Source organism: Columba livia, chromosome 3, assembly GCF_036013475.1.
Source record: "Columba livia isolate bColLiv1 breed racing homer chromosome 3, bColLiv1.pat.W.v2, whole genome shotgun sequence".
In the NCBI taxonomy this organism is placed as follows: domain Eukaryota; kingdom Metazoa; phylum Chordata; class Aves; order Columbiformes; family Columbidae; genus Columba; species Columba livia.
In genome coordinates this window covers 54,183,796-54,195,179 of record NC_088604.1, presented here as the reverse complement: position 1 = coordinate 54,195,179, position 11,384 = coordinate 54,183,796, and the positions used below count along the sequence as shown (strand labels likewise).

Sequence of the window (11,384 nt, the reverse complement as noted above, 5' to 3'; positions counted from 1 at the left end):
CTTTTTTCTGCAGATGACCTCCTGTTCTTGAAGAGCTACAAAAGACTACAGGCACCATGGGAAACACTCTTACACGCAAATAAATCTCTGCAGATATCCCTCCACAAAAGCCCTGCTCATTTATTCATATTGGGGGGGGATCAAGATTTGTTTCCACCTTAGAAGTTTCAACACTCCTCTCTAAACTGCAAAGAGTCCACCAAATCTGTGACAACTGAGAGAAGACCTGACAGGCCAGGTCCAAGCACAAACAGCTATTTGTGCTCAGTTCAGAGCTGTTTGTGGACAGTGCTCCATCTCAGACTCCTCCTGGTCACAGAGAGCTCCAGAAGCCTGGCTGTGATGACTCTACAGGGCAGACACGATAAAATGTGTTTGAAGGGCCACATGGATGGTGGGTTCCCCCGGTTTAGGCTGATGAATCCCTCTTCCCCTCTGAAGAAGGAAGAAAGGCACCCACAGAGAAACTGATCCCATTGCTGTACTTCTCATTAGGGAACTTGCTAAAGTACTGACTCACAGCCAAAGAACAGCATTTGAACATATAATCTAGAGTATTTTTTTTTCAATCTAACCACATTTATTATACCAAAGAAGAATCTTACTTAAGTGTTTCAGCAGAGAGACTTGAAAGATAGAGATGACTTCTGAGGTGTGTGAAGCCCAGCAAGCAGGAGAACATCAGCAAGGCTAGGAACATTTAAATAGGGAACTTTTCTGTTTGCTTAGTTTGTTCAAAGCAGCAGGAGACAAGCACAGCTCTTTAAAGTTCATTAGGAATGATAAATGCTTATGAAATGTTGTCACAATAACTTAAAAAAAGCCTGAAAGAGGTAGAGAACACAAATTGTAGAATACATCTAATGAGAGCATAAGAAAAAATTCTACTTACAGGACAGCAAAAAGGGGTTGATGAATACCAGAGACAACCAGAAACAACTAGAATGTGATCTCAATGTCTGGCTTTCAGCTGACTACAGCAAAATGCCAAGGGAAAGCTGAACAGTTGCCAAGAGGGAAATGAAACTTGAATACATTTAAAATAAATACACAGACTCCAAATTCACATAAAATTACACATGCCTTACAGGCAGACTTCTGGACTTCAGTCTTTCCATTCAGGGCATTTCTGGTACAAAAATAAGTCCTTAACAACCAGATCATAAAACTAATTCTCCATCCTCCCATAAAGGAGAGCAAATCTCTCTGCGCCAGCAGTGCTGCTGTGTTCACCACAATAGTGGCAACAGCTGCCTGGATGCCATGTAGGAGAGCCAGCCGTGTCTGTGCAATGGCATGCTGCTATCTGAAGCAACAACACGTAACTCTGGCATAAAAATGGCTTTCACACTGTAATGAGAGAAATCATATTTTCTCACCGCATTTTCAGCAAATGTCTACAACAGAGTTAATATTTCAGTGTCTACAAACAGAGAGTTTCACAGCAGACAAGAAAGCTACTTGGAAATAACCATACTGCTTTATTTTCTATTCGCTGTCAGCCGATTTGCATGGAGAACCAACCAGGGGGTCGTCTAGTATGGTCAGCTGGCCAATCTGCCCCGTTCTGCCCCCGAAAATGCCAAGTACCTTAAAGTTCACCGTTCAGGTATGCCTGCGGCCCCACAGCATCGTCCTTCTTGGAGAGTGGCTGGCTGCGAGCTGCAGAAGAAAGCCACTGCTCGAGCTGTGGGCAGTCACGGAGAGGAACGACCAGGAAGGTGCCAGCAGCTCTGGCTTCCACTGTCTCCTCAAAAATAACCTGCCGTCACACAACTATCAGAAAAGTAAATCAACACTGGAAAAACAACCAGAAAGGTTTGAAGCTATACAAATAAAAAAAGCTGCTCGTGTGGTGAGTACGTCAGCAGGGGGGAAAAAAAAGGAAAGGAACACTGAAGAAGAATTAACTTCTCAGTTGAGGAAATGACTCAACATTTTGTACAAAGTCAAGATAGTCTCCGCCTGACATTTTTCAGGGTCAGTCACCCACTGGTAGGGAACTCCAGGGAAGGTGGGGTTTTATTACCACTGGATAGGTTTCTTCCATCATAGTGGACCCAAGCTGAGTAAAACTCAACTGCTGCAAATGCAGAGCAATCAGGGTCTTACCACATATTCTTCACATCAGCCAATTACTTATTTATTAAAGTACTGTGTCATCTCTGTTTCAAATGTTTAACCTATAAATAAAGATTAAAAAAGGAAACAATTTGCTTAAATGGTTATATTAAGTTAGCCTTCAAATCAGTTATGTATTTATTTGGGTACAGTATGAAACCACAGTAAGGTCTACACCGATCTATTCCACAATTCAGCACTTGCCAAGTATAACATTTTCTTCCCCGTATTCTCTCTCAGATTAACATTCTTCCCTCTGTACTTTCATATTAAGTGATAATACTTCATGAAACCCAGTACAAACTTTGCGAAGGGGTCAGAGAACCCCGGCCTGTTCCACAGGTACTAGTTAGAAAAAATGCTGCTCCAGAAAGTTATTAGAATAATAATACAAAGATCAGCGTTTTGAAGTTGGTAGGGGTTCATCATGGTGAAATTACTGGATTTCAAAACACTGCAAAATAAACTACACCAATTCTCAACCTCCACCTCAACATTTCTGCAATGTTAACTGATGTAATAAAGAAAGCAAAAATTTACAGGAAAAACTGCAATCCTCACTGAAGCTTTTATCACTCTGTAAAATTAGTTTTCCTCTTGTAGTTGTTGATTATGGCTATTTTATTGGTTTCACTTAATTAACTATCCAGAAGAAACTTCAATGACTTAACTGTCCTTGGCCATTGGTTACAAGATGCGCTTCATTTATTTTACAAGAATAGTTGGCAAGGCAAAGCAAGAACGGGTTTCTAATTAAGAACCAGGATCTGAAGAGACTAGTGTGAATAAAGGGAAACAGAAAATGTTATCGGGGTCACAGCTGCAGTAGCCACCATGCTGATGCACACACACACAACCCAGCTGGGGTGATGCAATGGCTAGAGCCCCATTAACCCTCTTTCCAACCTATTTTCTCTCCTTCTGTTCCCCCTCCCTTCAATAAATCATGCCTGGAATCAGCCGGAAAGCACACTGTGAATATTATCTCAAGTTAACTTTATATCTTCTTCCAAATCTGTTGCTCACCTGAAGACCAAAACCTGTGTTTTTACTTCAGCTGATATATTAGTGAACAAACCACTGGTACAGAGCTCTGAACCACATGCTTAGCCTGAAATGCTTTCTTTGCACATATGCCCTTTCAAACCTGACATTTTCTGTGTTGATTTTCGCTGCTTTATAGTTACCTACATGCTGAGGAGAGAAAGAAGACAACATGCACATAACAGGAGGTCTGTTGATGGGTTCTCTCTTTTCTATTTGAAAGTTAAGAAGCATATATATTGTACATCTTTGCAGCTCTTCAAGGTTTCTACCAGCTAAAGGACATTTTTTTCTGAACCGTTACTGCAGCTTCCAAAGCTGTGACTCAGCAACAACACCTTCACACTCAGAAGTTTGACAAGTGGCTTGGTACCAGATAAACTAATGAACTTACAGCTTCCTAATATGCAGCAGGATGCTTTAATGAAAGTATGCCCATTGCATATGTAAGGATAGATTATTTGCTGTAAACTAAGAAAAACCTTTTTGGGCTTCCAGTGCTGACAGTATTCAGAATCTCCCAAACAACATAATGTTTGGGTTGTGGAAAGTCTATTCTGGCATATCATCACTTATCAAGAAATAACTTTCACATTTCTCATTTGAAGATGTTTATTTGCCAAATAATATTGCTCAGACCTTTATTTGCTGACTTTTCCTACAATAAGAGCTGTTTATTAATTTCTTGACAGATTAAGAAAGTCTTATCAACTGAAGTTCAGTGCATTTGAGAAGCAGTCAAGTCTGAACCATTCCTTTTATAGACCAAGTTTTCTTGTATGAAGTTTTTAAAGAAATGAAAACCAGACCACGAGATACATCATTGGCTTGATGTCCAGAATGCTCTTAGGTTTCTAAATAAAATGCTTACCTTATAAAGGCATTTCAGGTTATTTGTAATTTGCATTTATTTTGTATTATTATGTATGGATACCTCCACATGTCCTACACTAAGTCTAGAGACACATGTCACCCAAATTCTTTTTTCTCTAAATGCTGTTTGTCGTAGCTGTTAAGGTAAAATGACTTCACTGGCTATGGAGCTGTTCAGACTCACACCAGCACTGGTAAAAAACCAACTTTCTCTCTAAAGTGAATAAAGACGGAGTCAAGCCTACTGCAAGCAGCCATATGCAAAGTCAAGCTTTTTGTAGACTGTCATGATGAAGGCCCATTACTGTCCCTGGACCTCATCTAGCCTCTTTTCTTGTTTCACACACCACAATTCTTCATAGCATCTAGGAATGGATTTTTCTTAGTTTTTCAGCCAAGAGTGGGTGTATATATGAGAGGTGCCATAATACCTTTGCTTGAGGTACCAGACCTGCAAAGCAGAAAGAAGCTAAACTGCAGAACTGAATGCCAAAGTTTCCTCTACCAAGTTGGATGCTTCAGAAAACTGCTTCCACCTGCAAAACTCATTGATGACAGGAGAGCCACCTGGGAGTAACCAACAGGTAACCCCTGGGAGAAGGGCAAGCCCAGGGATCTCTGCCTTGCTCTGGGTTGCCAGGCAGCACCCACATTACTCACTGCTCGCTTCAGCTGATGAAGAAATCATCACCTCTGCAATGACTCCGTCAAAACACCAGGCAGGGTTCATTCCTCCTTTTGAAAACATGCCCAGAGGAGAATACCTAGTGATTTGAAGGAAAACTGCCTTGAGCCTCTGTCTCCTGGGTGAATTGTTTGATCCCTGGGGAGGAGATCAAGTTCAGCAATAGCACTTTCCACTGTGCACAAGCGTTGTAACTGAAATTCTGCTCTTCTGATGTCAATGCAAGTTTTGCCCTAGTCTACACTTTAACCTCTAATACAATGCTCTCTTTGAGGGGAAAAAAAGCATATCACAGAAGCTGGTGGTCAGGACTGACATTCATCAGGCCACCACTTGAAACACAGAGGAAAAAATGTTATAGTTGAAACCTACAGACTGCTTCTGTAATTTATGCACTAAATATTTCTTATACAAGAGGAAAGATGTCTTGGAGTCAGTCTAACATTCACAACTTCCACATTTCCAGATGAGTGCCATAATGATTGTGCTCATTTTGTTGTTCCCACAAACCATGAATTCTTTCCTGTCCTCATCTCTAATGAGCTCCCAACTGGCTGGAAAAAAAAAGTGTCTGCAGCACTGAGCTGTTAGAAAGGAGTTAAACCAAACATGAGTAAAAGCAAAACAAAATTAAACCAAAACACTGCATGTTTATTTAAATAAGACTTGACACTGAAAACATTGGCCATGCTGCAAGGAACTACTGAGTATTTCTCTGAAATCATATTTTCCTTGCATTGCCAGTATTACATTAGCAAAATACTGTTAAAGAGGACCCCAACAAGAAGCTGTTCTCTTAGAGACAACAGTTGCCAAACATCTTATGACATTTACATGCTTTTTTGTAACTGAAAGTAAATGAGATGAATCACAACACAGGCCTGCTAATCTGATGACAGGGCAGTTGTAATTGCCTCTGTTGCTATGTGCTATGTTGACTCACTGCAACTAATAGTTTGACTTCTCTTATCTCCCTCCGGGTATGGTTATTAGAATTTGTCCTTGCTATAGTGAGGAGTTAGCACACCTACAAAGAAAGGAACATGATGAAAAGAAAGTTGAAGGGTCAGTTTTTAATTATATGTATTATTTGCATGTACTCAAATCAAACAGTGATTATTTACTCTGGAAAGATTTTGTAGACAGTTTTAAGACAACTAAACTCAGGAAAAAAATATGGCTCTTGCCTGCCTTTAGTGAAGTTTAAATGCATTCCATACATTAGTTTGTCAGTAATACTGGAGATAGAGTCCTGAAAAAGGTAAAGGAGGTCTGTGTAAGCAGTTAGACACAAAGTTCTTGAGAAAAACAGACCACTAAAAGGTCCAAAATAAATATAAGATAATTATGTGATTATTTTGGAAACTCGTAAGCATCAGCTTCTGCATTTATAATCTTAACATCATCTGTGTGTCTACTAATACTACCACTTCAATCCTGAATACTCACAGGCTGCACTGAGTTCAAGAGCTGGTCCATCACATAGTGAAGTCTGAACTGATGCCAACATGTACTTCATACGTCAGAAAAGCCCCCTGGTTTGGTTCTTCTCATCAAATAGAAAGCCTGTTTACCCAAGTTCTGCAAAAGCTTGTTTGCATTGCTTTTTTTGGAGGTAAGTTCTCAGGCACATCCCGAGTTAATCACTGAATTTGCAGTTGTTGAACTCAGCAATTGCTAAGAAAACACTGATGTCAAGGCAGCATAACTGGATGAAATGGAAGTGACTTTTGACAGACAAACTGATGATTCTACCTTGCTGTCAACCCAAGGCTTTGTGTTTTCTCAGACAGACTCTTTGCTCTCCTTGTTGTCAGCCAGTCTAGCAAATCTCAGTTCCAAAAGTAAGACTTTGGGGGAAAAGATGTAATAATAAACCTTCAATAGTGACCCAAAAAGAAAGTGTCCTTGTTATACACTTTATCACAATTTTAGAAACTTGGCATGTCACTAATCCACATGAGAAATCTGACCTTTTAGTCCCTTTAATTTTAGGAAAGAAAACAAGTTCTGCAGTTTCCCTAACTTCATTTCACATTTATTACTAAGTCATTATTTCAGGCCATTCATGGGCACATTTGAGATGATGTCTTTGTATCTGCCCATTATGTATGGATTTTAACTATGCTGCTGAAGAAAAGCACGAGCTTTTTGAGTTTTTCTCAAAGTCAGCTGAGGGGAAGGGAACAAGTGATGTAATTAGGAAGAGTACAAACATATTCTGTCTAGTCTTCTAAAAAAAGAGTTCTGCATATGAAAATGAATTAGGGTCACTGCTTTTGGGACAACTAAAACACTTAATTAAATCAAACCAAGGAATCCTACTTGACTTCGTTGAGTACTTTACGGACAGATGGGAAGCATGAGACATGAAGAAAGGTCTGGAGGGAGGCAGATTGTGGTGGCTTCTCAGAGGCCACAGTCCGCTTGATGCTTCCTTCAGAATATCAAACACAAGTAAATTTAGGGATACCCTAAAATGTCAGTCTCCTGAAAGAACAGGAGCAATCACCTCTTTTGCAGTGAAAACAAAGTTCTTCTGTTCAGATGGGAGTAAATGGCTGAGGCAGCCAGGTGGAAATCAGTGACTTACACTTCCAGCGTTGGTCAGAACCGTCTTCCTCAACAAGCAGATTTACAAGGCCACAAGGATGCACTGGCACACGTTTGAACTCCAGTACAGAGTAAGTCAACATGATGACTGGGTGTGAAACACATTTTACACTTCCCTGATGAAGTCACTAAGTCTCTTGCCAATGACTACTGTTTTGCTGTATGGGGCTTAAGGGATTTTTTTTTCCATCTGTTTTTTCCTAAATGAACATGTATCCACTGTCTTGGGCTCATTTCCTGCTCCTGCACTGAGAAATAGCTCCACTTTATTTTGGACCCTGAATACAAGTTCTTTGAACTTATTTGAGGCTAGAACACTAGACATTATTATTTCTTCATTTGCTGAAGCAGAAATAAAGCTTCATTTTTGTTATGCTAAACTACCTCAGCTAAGTGTTTGTTGGAAAGCTGTTCTGCCTTCCTGCTAATTATTGCTATGGCTTCTTGCCAGCCATCATTTTGAGAAGTTAAATACTAGCTTCCAGATGAGCAGCAATGCTAAAGACAACAGAACATCATTCTAAAGAAAATAGATGGCAGCAGGAAAGGAAAGCAAACACTTTCCTGCCAAGACAGTTGCCTACAAGTCCTGGCTAAGCATCTGGCTTATGAAGACAAGGTAGGGTTTTGTCGAAACAGGAGTTTGTCAACATCTCAAAAACAGCACACTTTTAATCATGTCAAGGCTCACTTGGTAGGGAATGGCAGTGATATCCTGCATCGCTTGTAGGCCTCTGAGAGTGGGACAGGCTACGCAGCCAGGAGGAGGTATCTGGGACACAGCCAGAAGTAGAGGATAAAGCAAGACTGAAAACTTGATGATAAAAAAAATCAGAATAATTCAGGATGGAAGTGACCTCAAAAGGTCATCTGCTCCAACCTCCCACTCAAAGCAGTAATGAATTTAGATCACAGTACTCAGGGATTTGTCAAGTCAGCTTTTGAGTATCTCCAAGGATGGAGACTCCACAACTTCACTGGGCAACCTGTGCCAGGGCTTGACTGTCTTCATGAAGAAAAAGCTTTTTCTTAGCTCAAGTCCAAATCAGCCGTGTTCTAGTTCATGACCATGATCTCTTGTTTCCCTCCTGCACAACTCAGTAAAGAGCCTGGCTGCATCTTCTCAGTAACACCTTATACATATGGGAAGGCTGCTCTTAGGTCACCCCAAAGTCTTCTCCAAGCTGAACAAGCCACCATCCTTCAGTCTCTCCTCACAGGGCAAGTGTTCCTTCCCTGACCAACCTGGTGATGTCCTACTCCAGTTTATCAACATCCTTTTGGTAAGTCTGGAGCAAACCTGGGTGGTCTTCCATATGTAGTCTAACGACTGCAGCCTTGTATGTCATTACACCTTCCTTGGTGAATAATGTTAAACTTGCTGTAGGGAACACACAAAGCAGGGTAAGACGGTTGCAGTTACCAAGAGTTTTCTGGTTGAGCAGCTCACCCTGACAGGTGTGCAAAAGATGGGGAACTACCAACTGATCCAGCAGGACTTTGTACTGTAAGAGCTTCCAACTTTTGGAAATTGGGCACAGTGGCAGCTTTGCAGTTCGGCTGTGAGACATGCAGAGCAGAGCATGCGGTACTCCAAATCAGGCATCAAAAATCAGCTTCTTTATTCTGAATGGGGCTGGCACTGTCTGGTTTCCAGATGATTATCTGTTGTTTCTGTCGCTCAGAGGAACACAGCAAAATCAGAAAAGAAAGCCCTTCCCCACAGAGAAGCAAGAAATCAGGGAAAGAGAGGTAAAAATGTGAAGAATAAGGCAATAATTAGTAAGTTAAGTTGCTTCCTCTGCCACAGTTTTCTTAAGTAAGGAACCAGCTGTGGAAGCTTCCACTTTCATGCCAAACAATTCAGCATTTGACTCTCCTGTCTGTCTGTAGTGTCTTTGGTTGGCATTTTCCAGTCTTATTTATATAGTTAGATGCAAAGCAGCCAATTAACATGCTTGTTATTTCTTTATTAACAAACATGGTCTTTGAAAGGACAGATGCTCTTGTTTACCATCCCTTCAGATTTCAGTCAGTCTCCATATTGGTGTTTGAGCCCTATGCTATATGAAGTCTGACTTCTTTCACTCTTTATCTGCTTTTGATATTCAGTTTTTCGAACTGCTCAATGCCTGTATTAGGGTCTGGTTTATTTTTTTGTCATGTTTGGAACTGTTCCTTACAGTTCATTGATCTCAAATTCATTCATTAATATCATTAAAGTCAATGGGAAAATTCAGTTTAAGAGTTTGACCCCTGGATTAACTCTGGCTTCTAAAAGACGCCCAGCACAGCTGAAGGGCACATACTTAATACAGTGGAGACATGACAAAGTTAACTTAAAGGACTGCTAACTACACTCACCTTTAATTATTTGACTATGTTCCATTTATTTATTGTATTAGAGCCCACTTATTACCTAGCAAAAGACAACTCAAACACAGTAGAGGGTAATGTCAAATCAATAAACTGAAGTGCAATACACAATCAAATCCTACTTTAACTCCAAGCTGTAGCACCATACACCATTGTACTGCATAGCTTCACTACATAGGAGCACTCAAGTGTTTTAATTTTTGCAGTTGCATGCTTAAAAACACATGCTTAAGCACTATGTACAACTGAGGCCATAATCACTTTGTCTTACTTTCTAATTTTTTCTTTCAAAATAGCAGCTGCAGGCTTAAGAGAGGACACATCAGGTCCAACAGTCAACCTTCCAGCATTAACTTTGGAGAGTGCTGAGTGTGCTAGACTTTTACCAATATTGGGGAGAGCTGAAGTTATTTAGCAACTTAAAGGATCAAGCCTTATTAAAGTTGCAGGAATGTGCAAGACTTCATCAGAAAGGTTTCTTTCATCACTAAACTCCAGGGAAATTTTCTTTTCTAATGGTAGAACTTTCCATGAATCTGATCTCCTGTAACAGTCTGATACACCAACACACGTTCTCGTAGGTCTGTTGTGCTGCAGTGGCGTAGGGCCCAGCCCTCCAAGGAGACCAAAAGAGCAAAGATGCAGCAAGTCATGGAAAACAAGATTCCCTTGGCTGCTCATACGAGCCTGCCTAAGGGCAACCATAGGAGGCTGAGCCTGGAGCTCCGTGCTCCTTCAGCCCTTGCCTCGCCCTTGAACCCACACCATACTTTCCTCACTGCTTACCAACTTTTCCTTTCATCCTACTGATGCAGAACTCAAGCTAAGAAGTTGTGTGAGCTTATTACTTTTCATGTCAACTACAACTTCCTTGGCTTGAAGCAGAAACCCAAGAATCTACAGGCTTTGGCAGCCAAAAGGTCAAACTACCTTTGTACAGACATCAGGAGTGTAAGGTCAGAGGGGCCAATTAACCTGTGCCCCTAGCCCTGCAGAAGTTAGTGACCAAGCGTTACATTACTACCAGCTGCACTGTAAAAAGGCAAACACGTGGCTGCAGCATTAGGATCCATGAAATATTAATACAAAGGGTGAGCATGCAGCATTTTGAAGGTAATTTAATTTTAATCACCGGCCAGAGCTATGCAGAAGGCAGAGAAGGCATTTTGGCCTTGGCACTGTCTACAGTACAACCAGGCAGATGCCAGTATGGCAGTAAAGCACCTTTTTTCACATGTCCTAGCAGAAGGTGGGCACAAGCGGAGCCACATGGGTGGACATCAGCAGAGCACTGACCTGGCATATCTGCAAGCCTGAGATGCAGAAAGAGCTGCAGACTCAAAAGGGGCTAAGGATGGTGGTCAAAAGGATTTAGTCTTTCCTCTTATAGTGTAGAGCAAATCCTGCCTGTTCATTACACAGAAATGGAGAGGGGAGAAAAATCTCCCCCAAACATCAGCATGCAATCTTTGGCAGCTTTCAGTCACAAATCAGCAAATTCACACAGACAGACCCAAGTCTGAGTGAGGTTACAGCTTATTTCTGTGCAGGTTATCATACTGTGCCCAGGATTTTCTAAGTGCAATTATAGTCTCTGACATTCTATCCAAAAGTGGTCACCATAGTAACGCCTGAATCACATGGTACTGCACACCTGATACCAATCAATCTT

General features: G+C 41.0%; 1 protein-coding gene across 5 annotated transcripts in view; it reads right to left on the bottom strand.

Annotated features, from left to right (window-relative positions):
- PKIB (cAMP-dependent protein kinase inhibitor beta) overlaps nt 1-11,384 on the bottom strand; it is a 54,635-nt gene that overhangs the window by 18,920 nt on the left and 24,331 nt on the right. Inside the window, exon 1 of one of the 5 annotated variants that reach the window (XM_005507438.3) lies at nt 1,591-1,862. The exons of 3 other annotated variants lie outside the window; for them this stretch is intronic. The gene's annotated coding sequence lies outside the window, so the exon portion shown is untranslated. Of the gene's footprint in view, nt 1-892; nt 1,017-1,590; nt 1,863-11,384 lie in introns of those variants that run through there. One more of the 5 variants, XM_005507437.3, reaches the window with a different exon arrangement.